Source organism: Triturus cristatus, chromosome 12 (assembly GCF_964204655.1).
Source record: "Triturus cristatus chromosome 12, aTriCri1.1, whole genome shotgun sequence".
Lineage (NCBI taxonomy): Eukaryota > Metazoa > Chordata > Amphibia > Caudata > Salamandridae > Triturus > Triturus cristatus.
This window is the reverse complement of record NC_140595.1, coordinates 603,857,106-603,880,493: the sequence shown is the minus strand read 5'-3', so window position 1 is coordinate 603,880,493 and position 23,388 is coordinate 603,857,106. Positions and strand designations below refer to the sequence as shown.

Below are 23,388 nucleotides of genomic sequence, written 5' to 3'. Positions count from 1 at the left end.
CCCCCGCGCTCAGTATGCTACCTTCAATACAAGATCCCTCTTGATTGATGAATAATCGTCTGGTGAGCCCCCGCGCTCAGTATGCTACCTTCAATACAAGATTCCTCTTGATTGATGAATAATCGTCTGGTGATCCCCCGCGCTCAGTATGCTACCTTCAATACAAGATTCCTCTTGATTGATGAATAATCGTCTGGTGAGCTCCTGCGCTCAGTATGCTACCTTCAATACAAGATTCCTCTTGATTGAAGAATAATCGTCTGATGATCCCCCGCGCTCAGTATGCTACCTTCAATACAAGATTCCTCTTGATTGAAGAATAATCGTCTGGTGAGCCCCCGCGCTCAGTATGCTACCTTCAATACAAGATCCCTCTTGATTGATGAATAATCGTCTGGTGAGCCCCCGCGCTCAGTATGCTACCTTCAATACAAGAGTCCTCTTGATTGAAGAATAAACGTCTGGTGAGCTCCTGCGCTCAGTATGCTACCTTCAATACAAGATTCCTCTTGATTGAATAATCGTCTGGTGAGCCCCCGCGCTCAGTATGCTACCTTCAATACAAGATTCCTCTTGATTGAAGAATAATCGTCTGGTGAGCCCCCGCGCTCAGTATGCTACCTTCAATACAAGAGTCCTCTTGATTGAAGAATAATAGTCTGGTGAGCTCCTGCGCTCAGTATGCTACCTTCAATACAAGATTCCTCTTGATTGATGAATAATAGTCTGGTGAGCTCCTGCGCTCAGTATGCTACCTTCAATACAAGATTCCTCTTGATTGATGAATAATAGTCTGGTGAGCTCCTGCGCTCAGTATGCTACCTTCAATACAAGATTCCTCTTGATTGAATAATCGTCTGGTGAGCCCCCGCGCTCAGTATGCTACCTTCAATACAAGATTCCTCTTGATTGAAGAATAAACGTCTGGTGAGCTCCTGCGCTCAGTATGCTACCTTCAATACAAGATTCCTCTTGATTGAATAATCGTCTGGTGAGCCCCCGCGCTCAGTATGCTACCTTCAATACAAGATTCCTCTTGATTGAAGAATAATCGTCTGGTGAGCTCCTGCGCTCAGTATGCTACCTTCAATACAAGATTCCTCTTGATTGATGAATAATAGTCTGGTGAGCTCCTGCGCTCAGTATGCTACCTTCAATACAAGATTCCTCTTGATTGATGAATAATAGTCTGGTGAGCTCCTGCGCTCAGTATGCTACCTTCAATACAAGATTCCTCTTGATTGATGAATAATCGTCTGGTGAGCTCCTGCGCTCAGTATGCTACCTGCAATACAAGATTCCTCTTGATTGAATAATCGTCTGGTGAGCTCCTGCGCTCAGTATGCTACCTTCAATAAAAGATTCCTCTTGATTGAATAATCGTCTGGTGAGCTCCTGCGCTCAGTATGCTACCTTCAATAAAAGATTCCTCTTGATTGAATAATCGTCTGGTGAGCCCCCGCGCTCAGTATGCTACCTTCAATACAAGATTCCTCTTGATTGAAGAATAATCGTCTGGTGAGCTCCTGCGCTCAGTATGCTACCTTCAATACAAGATTCCTCTTGATTGATGAATAATAGTCTGGTGAGCTCCTGCGCTCAGTATGCTACCTTCAATACAAGATTCCTCTTGATTGAATAATCGTCTGGTGAGCTCCTGCGCTCAGTATGCTACCTTCAATACAAGATTCCTCTTGATTGAATAATCGTCTGGTGAGCTCCTGCGCTCAGTATGCTACCTTCAATACAAGATTCCTCTTGATTGAAGAATAATCGTCTGGTGAGCTCCTGCGCTCAGTATGCTACCTTCAATACAAGATTCCTCTAGCACCTTCTGCCTTGCAAGTTGGGTATGAAGATGATGGAGGAACATGATGACGGAGGAACCACAACATTAGTAGGAGGACTTGAAATGTTCTTTTCCTCCACGGTCTTGCAGAGTCTTCCTTGACATCTCCAGACAGTGAGGATCTTTAATGCCATGGCTTTCAGGAAGAAACAGCATACAAATATCATGAGGGTCGTCTTCAGATTTTATTTTTGTTTCCACATTTGGAACATTTCACAAATAAATAAGGCATGTTCCCTACTAAAAATCAGCACACTGCAGCAAAATACTGTCTTCAAGAACAAATAGATAAGTTAGACTAAAAACTAAACTGTTTTAAAGAAAAGACTTCCTACTGGATAACAAGCATTGGCAAAGCCGAAAGGTTTTCCTTCTACAAAATGTTTTGGTTTTGTCAATGTTTTTTAGACATATTACACAGCAGTGCTACCTGCTGTGCAGACTGTTTTAAAGTTTTTTTTAAAAAACTCTCACTGCTGTTCACGTCTTAGCTGTTAAAAAAAAAAAAAAGTAAAGCAATGTTGTACAGCAGCTGGCACCACTGTACATGTCTTTTAAAAAATTGACGAAACCAATAGATTTCGCAGAGGCGAAACCTATTGGCTTTGCCAATGCTTTTTGTGTTTAGATATGGTGATCTGCCCTTAATCACAAGATGTTGAGCTGAGGCTGGAACCAGTAGTTGGAGGCAGCTCCAAGGGACGAAGGCTAACAATGTGAGAAGCAGGGTCGGTGGAGGAGGTGACCTGTGGACAGCAACAGGAGGTCAGTGGGGGCAAGCAGTAATGGGCGGGAGGTGGCTGGGGGACAGGCAACAACAACAAATGTGGGCAGGGTAGGTGGCACAGGTAGTCAGCCTGCAAAACGATGGACTCCGATGGAGTGCTACAGTATAAAATAAAAGCTGGGAGGAGAGAAGATTGCCTGCAGATGCACTCATATGGAGTGCTCAATAGGAATTTCTTTTTCAAAAAGTACCTTCAGAGTGCATAGCCAGTGGAAGGACACTGGCCAGTGACTAGAAGCTGTACTTGGGCTAATCTATACACCACGGCATGGACAGGCAAAGGAGAGCAGGAATACGTGCAGAGTGAAAGCAGACGACGTGCTGACCAATCAGAAGCATGTAAATTAGAGTGACATTGGAATGAACGAATGGTAAGTACTGGGTGGGTTTTGAGTACCCTTTTATGATATTCTTTTTTTCTTTAAATACTAGAGATTTCGCAAGAGCTGTGGAGACAAAACCTAAAAATGGGAAGAGTCCAATGTCAAGGGATCCTAACACAGGATTGTGGAAAGATTAACTGAAGGCCAGCTGCCTGAACTGAAGACTAGTTACCTCCTATAGGATTCTTGGGTCAGCAAGCAGCCTCAAAATCTCAGCACAGTTTTTTTTCTCAGGGTTTAAGCCAGTAGGTCAGCTATGCTTATACAGGCATTGTTCTTTCATTTCACCTTTGTTTTAATGGATGAAAGCTTGCTCTTTGCACAAGAAAATAGTTCTTGAGGATGTTTCATTTAAAATAGGTGACGTAGGTTGCGATTTCCTTTAGAAAACTAGTCTAAAGAAACTGCCTTTTTTGGGAGAGGGAATGCTTCACAGAGTACTAAAATAGCTTCTTTGTAACTAGGACAAGTGTCTGCTGACAAGTCAGTCAGTCTCTCAGAGGTGAGGGAACATCACATGAAATCTACACTTTCTGCTGGCGGAACTGAGAGTCTTCCTTCAATGCACTCTCCTTTTTCCTTGGGGTACCACAGCTTCTATTTTCACCATAATCAGTAATATTACCTTTGACCTTGATGATCACCATGCACATTGGTTAGGGGTCGAAATGTTGTCGACTGCAACACGGCAGAAAAACAGACATTTTTTGATTGACGCATAAGAACAACACTTTGTGTCATACCTTTATTGATTTTAATGCTTCTCTCTGCTAAGAAATATTTGTTCTTTCCAGGTTCTTAAACTGTGATCAACACTTTGTGCGCATTCCCTCACTTTTTAGCACTGTATGCTCACCATATACACGGAGTACTTCAAAACTTGATATTCCTCTTTCTGATTTTTGATATGTTTGGATAGATATTTCTATGTTTTATTATCAGTCATGTCTTTCTTCAATTTATTTACTTTACAATGAAGTTGTAAATTTATTTAGTTTACATTGATATCTTTATGGACGTTGTTTAAACACTGGTCACACCCCTTTAAATTTGGGTCTACCAATGGGTCCTGTAGTAGGTACATCATATAGTGAATGGGACCCCCGTGTTTTTTTCTGGGTTCTTACTGTAGACATACCCCAAAGGTCTACTAAATCAAACGTGATTATGTCCACTCTCAGCCACTGCAGCCATGAACTAGGGCATCTTCCGGTGCCAGAAAAAGGCTCATTACTGCTGTGTGAGCTTGATCTGCCTTGGAAGCTGCCATTACACATTACAGCTGTAAGCCAGATTGGCCTCTGAGGCCACCACTGCACATCACCTCTGTGAGCCTGATGGGTTTAGGAATCCATACCTTCACTACACCACTGTGAGGCTGAACAGTCCGGGAGGTCGGAGAGGTCGTGCCAGGACACACAACCCCGATGTGTTGCATTCACCCAGCGATGTTGACATCAAAGAGAAACTTCTGCACACACAAGGTGCAGGCAGGGTCCACCTCACCACCCCACTTGCGAGTAGCAGCATGTAGGCATTGTGAGGTTTTACCCACAATTAGAGCAATAGAACATAGGTACTGTGCAAAGAAGTAGAGCACAAGGACATCTAACCTTCTGCCCAAAGTAAATCATGGGAAAGAGGGAGTGACTGAGTTGTGCTTTTAAGCCCCACGGGTGTAATAGTGATATAATTTGCACCTGTGCCTGATTCATGTCTCTGCCACCACTTGGGGCTATAGCTCCCAAGGTTACCAGGATAGGTTGAGGAAAATGAAGATGGATATAAGAATAAAACCCTCTATTTGCTTACCATAATAGAGTGTGTAGTATTTAATTATTTTATGTTATTAAAGTGCTTGCATTTGCTAAGAGATGAGCACTGGTCTGGAGACTAAGTTATTGCTGCTGGTTGGTTATTGATTTCTGAGCACGTGTCCGACTCTCAAGTCCCCCACTACCACCATGAGCAGACTGCGACTGCTCATACCTGCTCTTCTGGGAGTCCAGTGCAGAAAGCATTAACCTGGCCCACTTTGCAGGGACTTAAAACAGACCCCAGGACCACTAGTGGCAAACCACCTCAACTAGCGCAGTTTGGGTCCTGTAACCCCTGTTTGCCCTGCGACCCACCAAATGGGGTTCTGACGTGTGTTGTGGTGCAGTGATTTCATACATTAAATTCAGGTTATCCATCGTTAAGATCCCCCATATGTACTTAGCCACTAAGGTGATCTATGGGCTTAGTGGAAATAGGAACTGCTTTCTCCTTTTTTTCCATGCCTGGCCACCGGCTTAAGCTTTTTATTAATCTATTCTGATGACCCCCATGTACTGTTCTGTTTTGATAAGATGTCAGGACCCTGCAACAGCCAATGATTGGACAGAGGTCATCTGTATCCAGTATTTGAAATGGAGAGTGGCAGTTCACCCTGATGGGTGGTTGACCTGAAGCTGTTTCATTTTGAATGATTGACTTCCTTCCAAAGCTGGGGCCAACTTTGGAATTTTGTAGCAGTTTGGCTGGAGTCCAACTGCCACAGTTTCAGAATGTAAGTTGAATCCTTTACTTTAATCAGAGGCCCACCTTTTGAGCAGCTCTCTACACCTCTGCAGTGATTTCATACATTAAATCCAGGTTATCCATTGTTAAGATCCCCCATATGTACTTAGCCACTAAGGTGATCTATGGGCTTAGTGGAAATAGGAACTGCTTTCTCCTTTTTTTCCATGCCTGGCCACCGGCTTAAGCTTTTTATTAATCTATTCTGATGACCCCCATGTACTGTTCTGTTTTGATAAGATGTCAGGACCCAGCAACAGCCAATGATTGGACAGAGGTCATCTGTATCCAGTATTTGAAATGGAGAGTGGCAGTTCACCCTGATGGGTGGTTGACCTGAAGCGGTTTCATTTTGAATGATTGACTTCCTTCCAAAGCTGGGGCCAACTTTGGAATTTTGTAGCAGTTTGGCTGGAGTCCAACTGCCACAGTTTCAGAATGCAAGTTGAATCCTTTACTTTAATCAGAGACCCACCTTTTGAGCAGCTGTCTACACCTCTGGAGTGAAAGGTTAAGACTGAAGGCAAGAAACTTTAGCTATCTCCTTTGGAGAAGGAGGGACAATATACCAGGACTCAGAAAAATACGCTGCTCCTGCTACATATTCAAAAGGAAACGTAGGTCAACTACCAGAGGGCTGCATTAGTTCTCCTATCAAGTGTACTCTGGTAAGAAGCTTTGCAACTTCCAATATCCGAGACCTATAACTGTGTCCTGGGCTATTCAAAATCCTACCACAGTGCAAAGATCAAAGAACAGGAAGCTATTGAGGCTAATATCGATCCGACTGCACCATCCATCCCCTGCACTGCCCAAATGTGTGCCATCTAACATCTATGAAGTCTGAGGCATTTGGATTTCCCAGGAGCCTGTATGCACGTCATGTGCTGCCTCAAAAGCCCACATGCAGAAACCACTATAGTAGGCCATGTTACTACCCTGACTGCGAGCAATCACTGAGGTCATGGATCACCTCGAAATCCATGACCCTCCTTAGTGACTCTCTGATGTGTCATCATTTGAGCTCAACACAGAATTGTGAGTGTCCTGGGGTTGCTCTGCCATAAGAATCCAATTGCACAGATCGTGCTTGCCCAAAATGGAGTAAGAATTTCAGATTGTGGTGCTTGAGCATCTCTATCAAAGCAGACACGCTACTTTATCCGCTCAACCCATTTGTGGCAGGTTCAAATTACATGTTCTGTCAGCCCAGTAATTGATATAGTGTACTTTGTTGGCCCTTACCAGTTAGATGTTATAAGTATATTACTCACCAAATTATTATTTTTTCCTCATATGGCTACATGGTTTTATTGTAAATAATACAAGTGCAATTGGAGAGCACACTGGTAGCGGAAAAGTGGTGGGTTGTCAAAAGGCACAGCTCCCTAGATTCCCCTGAGTCTGTTTCAGAGATGCCACAAGTTGTCCATGTAACATGTTAGCTGCTCCCACTGGATTGAAATACTGCAGCTGTACCCAGTGGGAATTGTGTTTATTGTAGCCATGGTTTGACGTGTGAAGAGCATTCTGGCTAAGAAAATATGGTGGAATCCACTAATGTCGTATCTCCCTGCATTCCTATGGTGTTCTTGCTTTTAGAATTGCCGTCGATTGGTAGGCTGCTCTGGTTGCAGACAAACCCAAGCCCCATATACAACAGCCACTTGCTTAGAAAATGAGAAATTGGTGTTATCTAGCCATAGGTTGATGTTCGCAGGGCATTCTGGATTACAAACTATGGTGAATCCATGTATGCCAGACTACCCTGGATTCCCCTTGGTCTCTAGTTTTCATATATGCCTGGGGTTAATAGGGTTTCCTACCTTGACATCAGCCATATCCTTTGTGCAGTCCACATTGACTATCCATGGCTGTAGCTTTGGTCCTTTCCCGACACGTACAATAGACACATACACACCCGAAATCTTCTGTCTATCTCTAGAAATGTAGTAACACTGGATAATAGACTTAGCCATTGGTTGAGAATTTATTTTAGTGATCAGCATTGCCTAAATACGGGGAGCAATTGCGTTTACCCACTGTTTGACATTCACAGACCATAATGAGTAAGTTGAGCTTGTGGAGTGCTTACAAGTCTCATCTCCTTAGATTTTACCAGGTATCTTCCTAGAGGTGTAGGGATACTTGGTTTCCCTGGTTGTAGTCCAAGGTGTCAGACAAAAACTTTAGACATACCATTTTTCAAATCTCTTAAAAAGTGTTTCCAAATGTATGTAGATGAGTACCTATCTGTTAATCTTCACGAATATGATCATCCTCATATGTGATTTTGACAACAATGTGCTAAATAGCTTTGTGGGGCCCAAGGGGGTCTGACACTAGACTGGTGCACAGGTACTGTAAATTCCCCTAATATATAAAAGAATCAGCCCATTTAGTTGCTGGTTAGCATTTCCCCAAATCTGCAAATTTTGAGGGAATGGTACCAACACCCCTGATTTACTGGTGGTTGTTAGAGCCCAGAACAGAAATTCTGCTCCCCTCTCTTTTCATTGTTTCATTTTATTAACAATAATTTCTGGTGTCTTACTAGATTTTTTTGCACTTCCAAGGGCAGATTGAGGATAACGCCCGAGTTCATGGTGGATGGGTCCCAGAAAATTTCTAGGGAATTTCACTTTTTCTTCTTGAGGTTTTCTCCTCCGGCTTGAGTTAAAACAGACTTCATCCAAGTCTTAGTCTTAAAAAAGTAAGCGAAAAGCTTCAAACATGTTTGTCAGCTGTGAGTTATGTGGTATGCTATCAGAAGGTTCAAACATAGAAGCCTTAACAGTAACTAAATGTGGAATATACAAGTACCACGAGAGGCAAGAGGAATGTATACAAATATGTGAATGCAAATGTGAAAAGTATGCAAAGGTATGTGCAACCATCTAGCTGTGTGAGTGTGTATGATTAACTTAATTATTTTCTCCTCAAATGCCTTCAGTTTTTGTAAAGTGCCTCTCCTCTGAGAGAACGAAGGCTGCCTCTCGCCAGGTTCTGTATTTGAGGTCTGCTTACCTTCCTCACGTTCAGTTAATAAATGCTAATTTTGTTAGAAAATGGCAAAAAGAGCAATAAAGGACCATGTGGCATTCATCCGAGGGGAAAGTTAGAAGATCTCTGTGTGGAAGAAAAGAAGAAGAAACATCACAGGATGACCAAAGAAGGTGCAGTTTCTACTGAGTCTGTGCGCTATCCAGAAAAGGATTCTCTAAGAGTGAAATCTAGGGAGAAAAAGAAGTGTCTCCACCATTAACAATCTGGACACTGTCCCCTATCAACATCAAACGTATTGATGATTATTTTTTTTAAAGCTTTATTTATCATTTTGTCACATAGAAAATATCACAGTTATCAACTTACACAGTCTCACATGTTATGCAAAATACAAAGATGTATTGCCTGTAAATCTTAGAAAACTACAAGTGTCCAATAAAAAATATTGAATATGACTAGTCCATGGTGGACGCCTTGGTCAATACTCATCAGTCCATACTGTTCAAGATGTATACCTGCTTAACATGCTATGTGGCTACTGAGGGCGAACAAAGCAAACATGAGGAGATGATGGACGGAGCGCTGAAACTTTTCAGACACTCACCCCCAGTCACAGATCTGGGTTGAATCCATCATCATTCATTCTTTAGCTCACTTCGCCACCTCAGTTCAGACCCAGCTATATGCAGATCAGTCTTGACCCTGTGCCTCATGGGAACAGTCCAGCCCGAACTGCCAAGCCAGGTCTTCCCTGAACCGGAAACAAGCATCCTGGGACCGGTTTCTGGGTAACACCCTTCATCAGCCAGGCTAGCTTGAACCTAGTGGCAAAGTGTGCAAGGGGCACACGTCTGGGCATACCCTGCCAATTTAGCGCAAACAAAGCAAACACAATGAGATGATGGGCGGAGTGCTGAAACTTTTCAGACACTCACCCCCAGTCACAGATCTGGGTTGAATCCATCCTCATTCTTTAGCTCACTTCGCCACCTCAGTTCAGACCCAGCTATATGCAAATCAGTCTTGACCCTGTGCCTCATGGGAACAGTCCAGTCCGAACTGTCAAGCCAGGTCTTCCCTGAACCGGAAACCAGCATCCTGGGACCGGTTTCTGGTAACACCCTTCATCAGCCAGGCTAGCTTGAACCGAGTGGCAAAGTGAGCAAGGGACCCACGTCTGGGCATACCCTGCCAACTTAGGGCGAACAAAGCAAGCACAAGGAGATGATGGACAGAGCGCATGTAAATTCAAAGATGGCAGCAATCTGGTACATCTAGCAAACAGCTATGTCAGTATTATAGTGAAGTGGTGTGCGTTTTCAACCCATCCCAGATGGTACTATGCCTCATTCCAGCTGTGTGGCCTTGTAGCTTTGTCGCGATGCGAGATACGTTTTCAGTGGGCCCCATATGTCTCTCAGCCTTGATGAAGATGGAACAGTTGTGGAGTACATATCGCTTTGTTTGTTACAGGTAACCAGGCTTCTCAACCAGCTCTGTACCGTAGGGACTGTCTTACGGCCCCAGTGTATTGCCACTTCCCTCTTAGCCAACAATAAACTAAGGGCCACAAATTTTCGAATCGGTTTGGGAAAGTTGACTACGTAGCCCAAGAGTGCGATCTCTGGGATAGGGTCAAGTGGTATGTTGATAATGCCGCCCAGCTCTTTGTGAACCGCTCTCCAGTAGGGCTGCAGGCGAGGGCAAGTCCATGCCAAATGTGCAAATTCAGCGTATGGTGACCCACATTTGTGGCAATTATGGCGTCTGGACGGATCCAGCTTGTGTACTTTAGCAGGTGTGCTGTAAACCCTGCGTAAAAACTTAAAGTGGAGCAGTTTGTGTCTGCTGTTTAGGGAGATGTCCATCATCCCCTTTGGTATCGCTTTAGTGATAGCGCACCAGGCGGTCCATTGGTAGTCAGTAATCGGGCCACCCAGATCTCCCTCCCTTTTCCCTCGGATCTTGTCATCGACAGGAAAAAGCTTTGTGCAGGCTTTGTACAGTTTAGAAATGAGGTGGGTGCCTTGTTCACTCTCAATGACTAGAGATAAAGGGGCGAACGAGTCAGGTTCTATGGGAAAACTGGGTATCGTGGCGCGCAGCGCTGATTGGATTTGCCGGCGCACAACCCGGTCCATGAATGTGACGTCGGGGAAGCGTGTGTCACCACTTCCCATAAAGGCATGGCCATCCGGAAAGAGGTCCCACGCTTTCGTGATTACAATTTTCTCGCCTATAAGTGGTAGCCAACGAGCATTGGGGAGTGGAAGGGCTGTAGAATATAGGATGACTGTGTGTGTAATTCGACGTAGCTTTTCCCAAGCCCAATTTATTGTAGAGACTGTTTGGATATCGATAGGATCTCTGGGGAGCCTTTGGAGAGGACGGTGGACAAACGTTCGGGGAGGACAAGGTCTGATTCTGGGCAGAGGTACGGAATCCTGGCGTCAGGGTGGTACCAAGCATAGGCGTAGGTACACTGAGCTACTAGATAATATAAATGTAGATCGGACAGCCCGTAACCACCTCTGTCATAGGGGAGGGCTAGTACTTGCCAGCGCACTCGGGCCCGCGCATTTCCCCATACCAATCGTATCAGGTGTGATCTAAGTGTTGCGAAAAAGCTATTTGGGAGGGGGCTAGGGATATTGTTGAAGAGGTATAGGAATTTGGGAAGAACCACCATCTTGATTATGGCTACCCTGCCTGCTATTGATAGCGGTAACTTCAGCCATCTGTCTATTTGTGTCTCCAGTGCGGAAATCGCCTGTCCGTAATTGAGGCGCACTATCATTTCCGTGTCTAGGTGTATGTGTATGCCCAAATACTTAGCAGAGTCTGCACACCACTCTAGCAGGAACTCTAGATCCCAGGGGGCCCTGCTGCGCGTGAGGGAAAAAATAACGAACTATGCCAAATGAATTATCTCACTTATGAGGGGATCTAAGTTGAGTTGTGGCTCGCGTACATATAGGATAGTGTCGTCAGTGTATATTGAGACTAGGATGGGGCCTGTGTTGAATTGTAAGCCTCTCTGCAGATGTTTTTCTTGAAAAGGCCTGACTAATGGATCCATAGCGAGGACGAAAAGCAAGGGTGACAACGTGCAGCCTTGTCTTGTGCCTCGCGATAGTGAAAAGGGTTGAGAGAGCGTACCGTTTAACCGATGGCGAGCAGTCGGAAGGCGGTGAAGTAGTGGCTACGAAGCCCATAGGCATTCCCATAAGACGCATGATTGACATGAAAAAGGGCCACTCTTGCAAATCAAAAGCATTTTCCGTGTCAAGCAGAATTGTGGCCGCTGGTGTATCCGGTTTGATCCTATGCAGCACTGAAAAAAGTGTTCTGAGGTTCAATGAGGTGGAGCGGTGGGGAATAAAGCCAGATTGCGCTGGGGAGATAATAAATTCCAGTCATTGAGATAGACGCCCAGCAATAATTTTGGCAAGAATTTTGTAATCTAACTTTAATAAAGACAAGGGCATATAGGAGCCGCAGAGCTTGAAACGTCTTTGTTTAAGCATGACTCTGCACGAATATGCTCACCGTCAAAGGTGAGCTTGGCTGCAGGTATAGCACAGAGAGCACCCTCCACTAAAGAAGTCTCCTCCACTGGTCATAGCCAACAGATGTCAAAACACTCAACTGCAACATCTAAGCGTCTGCTGACTGCCCCCTCAGTGATTGAAACACACTGTCAAACCACTGGAAATCAAGGCATATCTCAACCTTTCAGAAGATCAATGTTGAGGCAGTCGACGGTGTCAGGCTTCCCCAATTCTTTTTCTGGGTTCTCTTCATTCTCGGCTTCACCATTGTTGTCACTGTTGCCATGAGGCCCATCTCGGATATTCCTGCAAAATATCTTCTCCAGGTTCCACTTGCACCCCTGTATCTTCCACGGAGGCCAGTGATTATTTCTATCAGTCCTTTTGTGTCACCATTCAGAAAGATGTCCCTTGCTCCTGCACATTCATCATGTATGGCTTCATGCGAATCGTTCCACCTCTCCTTATACAGTCTCTCCTAGAAGTCTCTATTTACCTCTCCTTCCAGACATTAATTGTTGGACTCCTCTTAAACTCCTACTGCATTGACCTGCTCACCAACAAGATTATCACCTGATTAAGTAGAGCATAGAGCTGCTTAGTTCAACATACTGGTTGAAACCCTCTCAGTCCTCAGTATCAGTCATTATTGAGGCAATATAACCTCAATCTGCTTGGCCTCCGGTTTTAAAAAACCTGCAGAAGAAAAGTTCCTCTTCTCAGCCACAAATAGTGGTGTTCCCAAAACTAATGAAGTATAACCCTTCTGATCAGGATCTGATGTACTTAAGCCAAGAACTTAAACTGTTGTCTGTCCTAATCTTAGCAGTTAGGGAGAAACTAACTTGCATCAGCCCTAGAGACCTTTGTGCCTCCGACAGGGAGAAGAAACTTACTGATGCAGCAGGCTTAAAGTTTTTGCAGCCACAGCAATGCCGTTCAAGACCGCTAGCACCACAATATGATATGACAAAATCCAATGGTTATCCCTGGCGACTTTGACAGAGAAGCTCTTAAGAAAATGGAGACATGATTTCATGAGTCATGCAAGATGGACTACCAGTGTCCAATTAAGTGATCACCATTTCCATTAATTCTGCGGAGCTCTCAATCACAGACTTTTACTACAGTAACTCCCTCTAACATGCCCCATGGCTGCAGTGTACATCTTTGAAGCCTGACTCGCAATTGAAATTATGAGCCTACTATTTGTGACATTGGTCCTCCATTATTCTCATATGGATGTTCAGATGCAATGGATAGGTAATTAGGCTGAAACCAATTAGGCAGTAGGCTTAGAGATGAAAGATTCTTCAAAATGTAGTATATATGCAGGGTCCATCATTGTCACCAGCAAAGAGAACTGCAGCCGCTACACCTCAGAAGACCTGGCAGAGGTCAGCATCTGCACCAGTTACCCACTCCTCATAGAAGTCAGTCGAAACAGTGATGCTCCCATTTCTTATAACCTATTCACCTCTCCAGTTGGAGGAAGCATTTACAAATATTTAGGAGTGGCAAAACATAACCACCAACAGATGGGTTCTGCACATCGTACAAAATGGCTGTACGCTTCAGATCAAATCCACTCCTCCATCAGTCCCTCTGAAGCCTGCACCAAAATATCAACTTTGATTACTTTGACTGAAGGTCACATCTCTTTAGCAAAATCATAAAATGTGTTCTGCCCTCTCAAAGAGGAAGATATTCAAAATATGTATTGATCCCTAAAAAGCTCACCTGCAGGAATTCTGACAGCTAAACCCCTTAAGCAAAGGGTCTACATCTATCCCTACCTAACGACTGGTTGATAACTGCCACTGCAGAAAAGATACATAAGGACTTCAATGCCACTACTGCACTGTTACATTGGCTGTGCTTTCAAATCAACTGCCAGGCATCGACTCAAAAACAAATACTAGACTATCTAGGAGCAACGTTAAACACCAGGCATGGAGAAGTATAGTCTTATGGAGGAGAGATTATCTACCATTTTTCAAAAATGTCTTTTTTTTTCAAAGAACTCCTATTTTCACAGCGTGTTGGATTTTGTCTATTCTGAGGTCAATGGCCTTGTGCGTCTTCTTTGTACTCAGTGCATTACTTCACATGAGACCCCTGCAACAATACTTAGAAGATCAGTAATTTCAGTGAGAGAACAACTGGGAGAACAAACTGATATGATCTCTCCTGGTGAAACAGTCTCATGTGGTGGATAAAGGCAACCTATCTTCTAAAAGGGATTCCTTTCACCAAGACCTTTGATCACAAACAATAGCTACAGATTCATCTCTGAGTTGGAGATCCAATCTGCAAGGTCCGATGGTACAAGAGTGTGGGTGGGGTGGGAACAACTCTTTTACATCAGCTTTCTGAAACTGATCGCTGTCCATTTGGATCTGAAGGCCTTTCTACCCTCATTAATAACAGAGTCCTTATCTATTCAGACAGCATTAGCACAAGGATCTACCTCAACAAAGAGGGTTGTACCAGATCCAATGATCCATCAATAGAAGCCCAATCAGTTTTCTCTGACTCCTGGCAAGGAATGTATCCATTCAAGCTGTGCATCTCCCAGATCTTCAATACTGCCTGACACATCTTCTCAGCAGATATTTCTTTGAAAACCTCAGATGGGTTCTTGACAACGACATTATGCATGTTAACGCCCAAGATTGGGGGTTCTCTCAAATAGACCTGTTAGCCACTGGGCAAAATCCCATAGCTTTTCTCCAGAGCTTGGAAAACGCGATTGAGGGGACCTTTTTTTTTTTTTTTTTTTTTTTGAAACCGTTTATTACAAATCTCAAGAATATACAAGTATGGGCCTACAACCTTCCGGCCGGCCGCTAGGAATGACAGGAGCATATGACATACGTTCATGAACACTTGGCATTGCAGAGAAGCATAATCAGGAGGTATCAAAGTCGTGGGCCACATCAATCAGACCCCACAATACGGTTTCATTTTATACAAACAACGAAAAAACCACACCCACAAGGCAACCAGCAATCGAAAATAGCAGCGCGTGCTCCCCGAATGGGGGACCCCAACTATCCACAGGAGTCGAAAGAGGGGAAGGGGAACAGAGCAAGGACTGGGGGAACCCTGTGTCCGGGGCTGGGGGAAGGAGTCAGCTAAGGGGACGGGGCTGGTGAAGCAGCAGGCAGCAATGGTGGCGCGCAGATACCCCCGCGGTAGGCGTTCCAGGGGCCCCATACCTTCATCCATGTCCCAGGCTTACCCCTCGCCACATACACCACCTTTTCTCGAAACATGCACCAATCCATGTGTTCTTTCCAGGCCGACACCGCCGGGGGCTTCTGGGATCCCCACAATTGAGCAATATCACGCTTAGCTATCATATATCCCAGAGTCACCCACCACGTCTGCGGAGCCGAGTAGTCAGTTGGCTCCCACACATTCAACAGGCATCTCCTCGCTTCAGGCAACAGAGCGACACGCATAACCACTCGCAGGACCTCGTGCACACCACGCCAGAATCGCTCCACCTTCGGGCATTCCCACAAAATATGCAGGAAGGTCGCCAAAGCACCGCACCCACGCTTACACAACCCATCCCCAGCATAGCCCATACGCAGAAGCCTTGGCCCCGTCATGTAGACCCGGTGGAGTATCTTAAGCTGGACGAAGCGAAGGCGAGCCGGTATGGCCACCTCCTTCGGAGAGGCCACCGCGGAGATCCAGTCCTCGTCGTCCAGCTCCAGCCCATCGGCGACCCAAGCCTCTCGGAGGCCAGTCAGCAAGCCCGAGCGGTCATTAATCAGTTTTTTGTAAATAAGTGAAATCGTGCTGTCTGGGACGTGGCCATCTAGCACTCTATCCTCCAGGGGAGAAGACTCCGGGATGGAGGCGACGTCTGGGAAGACGGAGCCCAGTGCATGACGGACCTGCAAGTACCGAAAGTATTCACTGCCCTGCAGCTGAAACTCCGTCTGCAGCGTCTCGAATGTTTTAAATCCCCCCCTCGTCCAGAAATCCCCCACTTTACTGATGCCTATCGTGTCCCACTTCTCGAAGCCCTTCGAGGTCCACAGGGAGCCCAACCTCTCAGACGCGTACAACGGTGACGCCCGGGTCAAACGGTCCTTCCACCCCATAGCTGCATTAGCCGCGTGCCATACTCGCACCATGACACGCGTAGGTCCCGTCAGGCGAGCGTCGGGCGCGCCAGAGTAGAGCGCTCGATTGTAGTCGCCACCGGGCAGTAGCATCTTGTCCATTTCAAATGCCGGGTTTAAGGCAGGCCCGTAGAGGCCATGGTTAATTGCAGCTAGCTGGGAGGCCCAGTAATACCGTTTAATATCCGGGAGGGCAATCCCCCCGTCGTACCATGGGAGCGTCAATTTCGCCAGGGCAATACGCGGCCTCCCGTCCCAGAACAGGCGGCGCTGTAGACTCTCCACCTCACGGAAGTAGCGCGCCGGGACTAAGTCCATAGTGTTCTGGAGAGCGTACAGGAAGCGTGGCAATGACATCATCTTAAACAACGCCGCCCGGCCGAGCGGCGAAAGCGGCAGGCGCTGCCAGCGCGCGCGACGTCCTCCTCCAAGCGCAGGAGGGGGGGAAGCAAGTTCCGCTCGTAGCGGGCCTCCGGGTCCAGAGTGATGTAGACACCCAGGTACCTAAACCCCTGAGAGACAATCTGGATCGGACAGCCCCGCGGGAGGACGGGAGCCTCCCCGGAGAGCACATACACACATGATTTAGCCCAGTTGATGACAAGGCCTGAGTTGCGGCCGAATGAGCGCAAAACATCAACCAGGACAATCGGTGATTTACGTGGGGAGGCTAGGTATAGAAGGATGTCGTCAGCGTATAGGGACACGCGGTCCTCGTACTCGGGGGTCCAACGGAGACCACGGATGGAAGGATGCCACCGCAGCCACTCCGCCAGGGGCTCCAAGGCCAGCGCAAACAGGAGCGGCGACAAGGGGCAGCCCTGTCGCGTGCCCCGTCCCAGCTCGAATGGGGCCGATACTCTTCCATTCACCACCACCTGCGCCAATGGGCCCGAATACAACAATTTGACCCAGCTGATGAACCCCGGGCCAAATCCAAACTTCGCCAGCATCGCCCAAATGTATGGCCACTCAAGCGTGTCAAACGCCATGGTGGCGTCTAAGGACGCCAATATGGCCGGCTCCCTCACGAATGGGACACGTGCGAGCACCCCGTGCAAGCGCCGCAGATTAAGGGCCGTGTTGCGATGGGGAATGAAGCCGGACTGGTCTTGGTGGACCAGATCGCCCACCACGCCGACCAGCCGGTTGGCCAGCACCTTGGCGAGAATTTTGGGCTCCGCATTCAAGAGCGAGATAGGCCGATAGGATGTAACCCGGTCTCGAGGTCTCCCCTCCTTGTGGATCACCACGATTGTAGCTAGACGCTGGTCCAGCGGGAGGGAGCCCAGCGAGTGGGCCGCCAGGAACATCGCGCGGAGGTGGGGTGCCAATACATCCGGTCGCAACTTATACAACTCGATAGGGATGCCGTTCGGGCCCATGGCCTTGCCGGAGGCGACCGAGCGTATGGCGAGGGCAATTTCGTCGGAGGTAGGAGCGGCATCCAACGACACCCTGTCCACCTCCGAGAGGGAAGGCAGCGCGATATCCCTAAGCAGGGCGTGGGAATCCTCCTCCGAGCAGGGAGAAACCGGGGAATACACCTCGCGGAAATACTCCACGAAACAAGAGACAATGTCTTCTGGCTCGGTTACACTCACACCATCCATCCTCTCAATCAGCGGGACCACACGACTCGCTCTCTCCTTTTTATCCAACCACGCAAGCAGTTTACCAGCCTTATCACCCACATCATACAATCGCCCCTGTTGCTCTCTACTGAGGCCCCTGGCCGCCTCCGTAACGAGGGCCCTGTAGGCCGCCTGCTTAAGCTGTAGGACATGTAATGCAGCATCTGTCACCCCACCCTCTAGATCGCCCTCCAATTCGGCAATTTCGGCCTCCACCCGGGTCACCTCCTCCCGCTCGCGCCTCCGGGAATGGGAGATAAGGGACAGGGCTTCCCCTCTGAGAACCGTCTTGAAGGCTTCCCACAGGGAGATAGCCGAAGGGACGGACCCCACATTCTCATCAAAGTATCGCTGCAAGGATTTAATCAAGTCAGCGCGAATAGTGGGGTCGCGCAGGTACCAGGCATTGATTGTAGCTACCCTGCCCTCACCCCTCGGGAAGACATCAAAGTGTAACAGGAGCGGGGAGTGATCTGAAATACCCCGCGCCAAATGGCGCACCTCTCCTACCCTCCCAACATAGGCCGCAGGGACAAGGACATAATCAAGCCGTGAGAGGCTACCATGGGCACCCGAGTGGAAAGTGTACTGCAGCTGCGTGGGATGTTTTAAGCGCCAGCAGTCCACCAGTCCCAGTGTATCCAAGAGGCCGGATAGCCACGCCTGTGCCCGGGGGAGGTCCCTAGGGGGGTGTCGATCCACAGTCCCAGAAACCACCGCATTGAAGTCCCCCCCCCAACCACCAGAAGCCCCCCCGGAAGGCCAAGGAGGAGGCGCCCCAGGTCTGCAAAAGCGGTCGACTGTAGCCCCGGTGGGACGTATACTGATACAAAGACAACCACTTTGCCCTCCATTCTCCCCACCAAGACAGTGTAGCGTCCCCTATCATCATGGCGCACCTCGTCTATTTCCAACGGGAGCGAGTTCTTCACCATGATGCCCACACCCCGTGAGCCCGACGTGAAGCCCGAGTGGGCCACCAAACGGTAGCCACGCCTATTCATGGCACAAAAAGAATTACCGATAAGGTGTGTCTCCTGCAGAAAGACTACATCGGGTGAGATTCGTTTCAGATACTGCAGGACCTCGTTTGATCCTATCCCCCAGTCCATTAACGTTCCAAGACAACAAAGTCAGGTCCCTACCCCCCATCACAAACAGAAGCCATCATTCGTCCCCCCGAGAGCACCTTAATACCAATACAATAAAGGGTTTGCCTTGTGGTAAAAACGAACAACACCCCACCCCAACCCACCCATCCCAACAGAACTCCCCCCTCCCTGCACCCCTGCATGAGCCCAAACAGCCCCCCCAAAGTGCAGTGTGCCTGTCGCCCCATAGATGGTTAAACTAACTAGTCCCCCAGAGGAGGAGGGAGAACCCACAAGATACCCCACACGACCTCCACAGGAGGGGAACTTACTCGAACAGACGAACAGTCAAAAGTGACATCAATTTTGTCCAGAGCGAGGCCTAATATTAGTCCCTCAGTCCTGATCCGGCGAGCCCTCTCCTCCAACCGCGCCCCCCGACCCCGATCCCCGGACAAAGTATCCAGCCAGTCCCCGGCCGCTTCGGGACGATCAAAAAAGTGCGTGCGGCCATCCACCTCAACCCGCAACTTAGCTGGGAAAAGCATCGCATACTTGATGTTTAGGTCCCGTAGGCGACGTTTGACTCCGAGAAAGCTCAGTCTCTGCTTTTGGACCGCTGGGGTGAAATCAGGATAGAAGTTTACGTCCATATTGTCGAGTCTGACCGGTCCTTGTAGTCTGGAAGTTTGCAGGATAGCGTCTCTGTCCCGAAAGTTGAAAATCCGGGCAATGAGAGGCCTCGGAGGGGCTCCGGCCTTAGGCCTTCCCCCGGGAACCCTGTGGGCCCGTTCCACCGCGAAGAATTTACTCAGCCCCCGGGGCTGGAGATGGGTGAGAATCAAGTCCTCCACAAATAGGTCCGCCGCCGCCTCCTCACGTCCCTCCGGCACCCCGATGATGCGGACATTGTTCCTTCGGGCCCGACCCTCGGAATCCTCCAGGCGACGATCCATCAGCGCACTCGCCTGGCCAAGCCGGCGCACCTCCTTTTGGAGGGCCGCCACATCCGTCGTGAGGCCCGATGTGGTGTGGGCCAAAGAATCGACCCGGTCGTTGGTCTTAGATAGATCGGCCCTCACCAGGCCGACATCCACGAGGACCGAGTCAATCTTCTGCGCCAGTGTGTCAAAACGCTGGTCCACCGAGGCCTTCATCTCGGCGATAGCGCCCATGACATCCCGAAGGGTCAGATACGCGGGCAGAGCAGGAGCATCAGTCGGGCCCTCAGGGGACCTACGCGGCACCTCGGGAGATCCCTTCTGGAGGGTGTAGCGGTCCATGCTGTTAGACTGATGGACTGCGCCACGTCGGGTCGATTTCACCTTTGCCCGGTCGCCATCTTGCTTTGTGGACATGGTTCCAGTCCCCCAATCGTGCCAATCACGTCGGAAAGGGCAGACAAGCCGGTTCACGGGCTCCGGGGGGGGGCAACCACAGGTCCGCGGGGTGGATCACAGCCGGCGGGCCGGCAGGGTACCCCAACGAGGCCACACCACCTCACAGTGCCCCGCAACCCAACCTCGCCGAGGCAGCAAGGAGGGTGCAAAAGCGAAAGCGAAAGTGCGGGGTACGCGAGTCGCCTGGCCCTGCCCGCCGCTGTTGTTCACTTTGGCTCCGGATCGCCCCACAACTCCAATCCGGGGGCCCGGCGTGGAGAAGGCCGCAAACCTCGATCGGTGCTCCCGCCGGTGTCCGAGGTCCAATTTGGAAGCGGAAAACGGGTGACACCTCAGCTCGGGTTCACCAACACAGTCCCCTCATCTAGGACAGGATATTTTCAGGATTTATGTAGGAGGTCACGGAGGTCCTCGGGAGCCTCGCACCTACGCGGCCATCTTGGTTGCGCGCTAGGCTCCTCCCCCCGAGGGGACCTTTTGATGAGTTACTTGAACAGTTTTAGTTGAATTAGTCCAACAGATTTCTCTCTTACTTTTAACTGTTGCCATTAGTCTTAATGAAGATAAAACCGTCCTATGCAACAATGCTATTCATTGTCCCTAGAGTGTCTAAGTCTGTTAAGGATTTCATAACTTCTTAAAATTTTGATGAGACCTCATAGCTAGGAGCTGCACAAACTATACCTGTTACCCATGAATGTAAGTGAAATTACATAATCCCAACGTGGCGTCCTTGAATTTGGCAGCAGGTCTATTAAAATTGTGCAATACGGCCATCTGAACTTATCCTAGGAATGTATGAACATTCCCAAAGAAGCAACGTGGCAATTTACACAAAAAAATCCTATGCTTTCATACAGAAAAGGTTTGAGAGTTGGTGTCTTCAAAAGAATCATGATTGAATATCCTGTCAAGAGGATATAGTCATTCTTTAACGCCTACACTTGGTAAAGTCGAAACTTCAGTTTCTTGTTTTTAAAGTTAATTTGGTGGCCATCACAGCATACAGAGAACGACTTGCACATAGAGCCGCCTTCTATGGCAGCCTTTTTCCACTTAAAAGTACCAAATTAAGCTCCTAAATTGATGGTTCCTCCTTTTGAGCCCATACATAAAGCCTCTTTGCGGAAGGTAGCTCTTTAGTGGCTATTATGTCGACCAGTAGGGTTAGCGAGTTACAAACGCTTTCTGCTTTGGAACCTTACATAATGTTTCATCGAAACAGAGTGGTTTTAAGGACACACCCTACTTTCCTCCTGCAAGTTGTATCTGACTTTCACATCAACCAAACAATCTTTCTACCCATTTTCTGAAGTCCCTCTTCTCTGTTAGGGAAGTCCCTTCACTATCTTGCTGTCATTCAAAACTAACCAACTCTGTCAATTATGGTACTCTCCATACTGGTATGGTTTTCTCGAAACAATCAATTTCCAGATGTATTGTCTTTTGTATTAACTTTTGTTATCAGTTAGCCAACAACGCACCTTCCTGGCAAACCTAGAGCTCATTCTTCATGAAGAAAGGTGACTATCGCCGCCCGTTTAAGCAATGTTTCAGCAGCAATAAGTAAGGCAGCCTTCTGGAAGTCTATCCACACTTTCACAAAACACTGCTTTTTAAATGAGGATTTAAGAGAGGACACTTTAGTTAGATAAGCTGCTCTGAAGAATCTCTTAAGATACAGTTTTTATTGTCCGTGAACCGTGCCAAGTTGTCTTTTTGATTTTGACAGCCACATGCTTTGGGATAAGCTTATAGTTCTGTTCAAGTTTTTACCCATCTTTGAAGATCCTTCAGTACAGAAGGAAATGTTCCTTGTAATTCTAGTTGCATCATGCCATCTTCACTGATGTCAGAAACAATCCTCCCTGGTTGTCAGTTAATCCAGCAGCGAATTTCTGCATATCTCCTTCAAAAAGAACTGTGACCGTGTGAGCAGGAACATAATGGTTCCTTAAAGGAGCAGTACATGTTTTTCTATCTTGTGAATATTTAACCTGCTGGGCCTCTTTTCCTACACGTTTCTCTGTCATGTAGGCGTTGGCTAGGTCACATCTAACATTTCAATAGTCTTTTGCTAGATGCTGCAATGTTGCCTTTTGTATTGTAATGAACCACAGAAAGGACCGTCCCTAGTTGTGTCTAAGAGATGCCCAATTTAGTGGGGGCAAATCACAAAAATTGATGGACTGGCATCACACACCACCAGGTGTCATGCTTCATCATCTGCCAGTCCTCGCCCTCTAAAAACCGCGTTTGATAGAGGGCGGGCATACACCTGAAGACAGGGATGCACTTCTAAACTAAGGGGGGGCCCAAACAAAAAAAGGAGTGAGTGAATATAAAAACCATCATAGTATACCTGAACAATTTTTATTCTATGGGGTTACTATGTGGGATTAAAATATATAAGTGCGGTGAGTGGGGACCTTATCATCCCGTCGCCGCTGTGAATCAGTGATTGTTAATAGGGGGTCAACATGTTTCTGCCTGTATTGTCCACATGGGTACGTGGCATTCGTCAGGACCTTAAATATTGGGCTCCAATCTTACCACTGGGGGCGTAGGCCTATAGCCAGCTGCCACCTGTTTAGAGAAACCTGTAAGAGAGAGGGGGTGAGACACATATAATACTCAAAATGGTTGTCATTCGGTAGACCTTGATGTGTCACAGTCACGCTCCATACTTACTGCTCTCTCCTAAAGTGAAAAAGGTGAAAAATTTATATGAGTGTCAGGCATCTGTGTTCACTCTGACATTCATGTGAAACAAATATAGAAGTCTTAGCCTATTGGAAAAACCTATTTGCCCCATGGGAGGGGTAGGGGGGAAATCCTTGTGGCCACATTCTGGTGGGAGACGATAAAGGATGAAGACAAAAGGGTTAAAAACCAGACTGGTTGGGAAGGTATATCAAAGATACTGAATTAGTTAGCAGAAAAAACCGTCAGGGCGTGCTTGGTCTACTATAGTTTCAACCTG

General features: G+C 47.5%; 1 protein-coding gene across 1 annotated transcript in view; it reads left to right on the top strand.

Moving 5' to 3' along the window:
* SNTB2 (syntrophin beta 2) overlaps positions 1–23,388 on the top strand; it is a 309,644-nt gene that overhangs the window by 265,604 nt on the left and 20,652 nt on the right. The window lies entirely within an intron of this gene.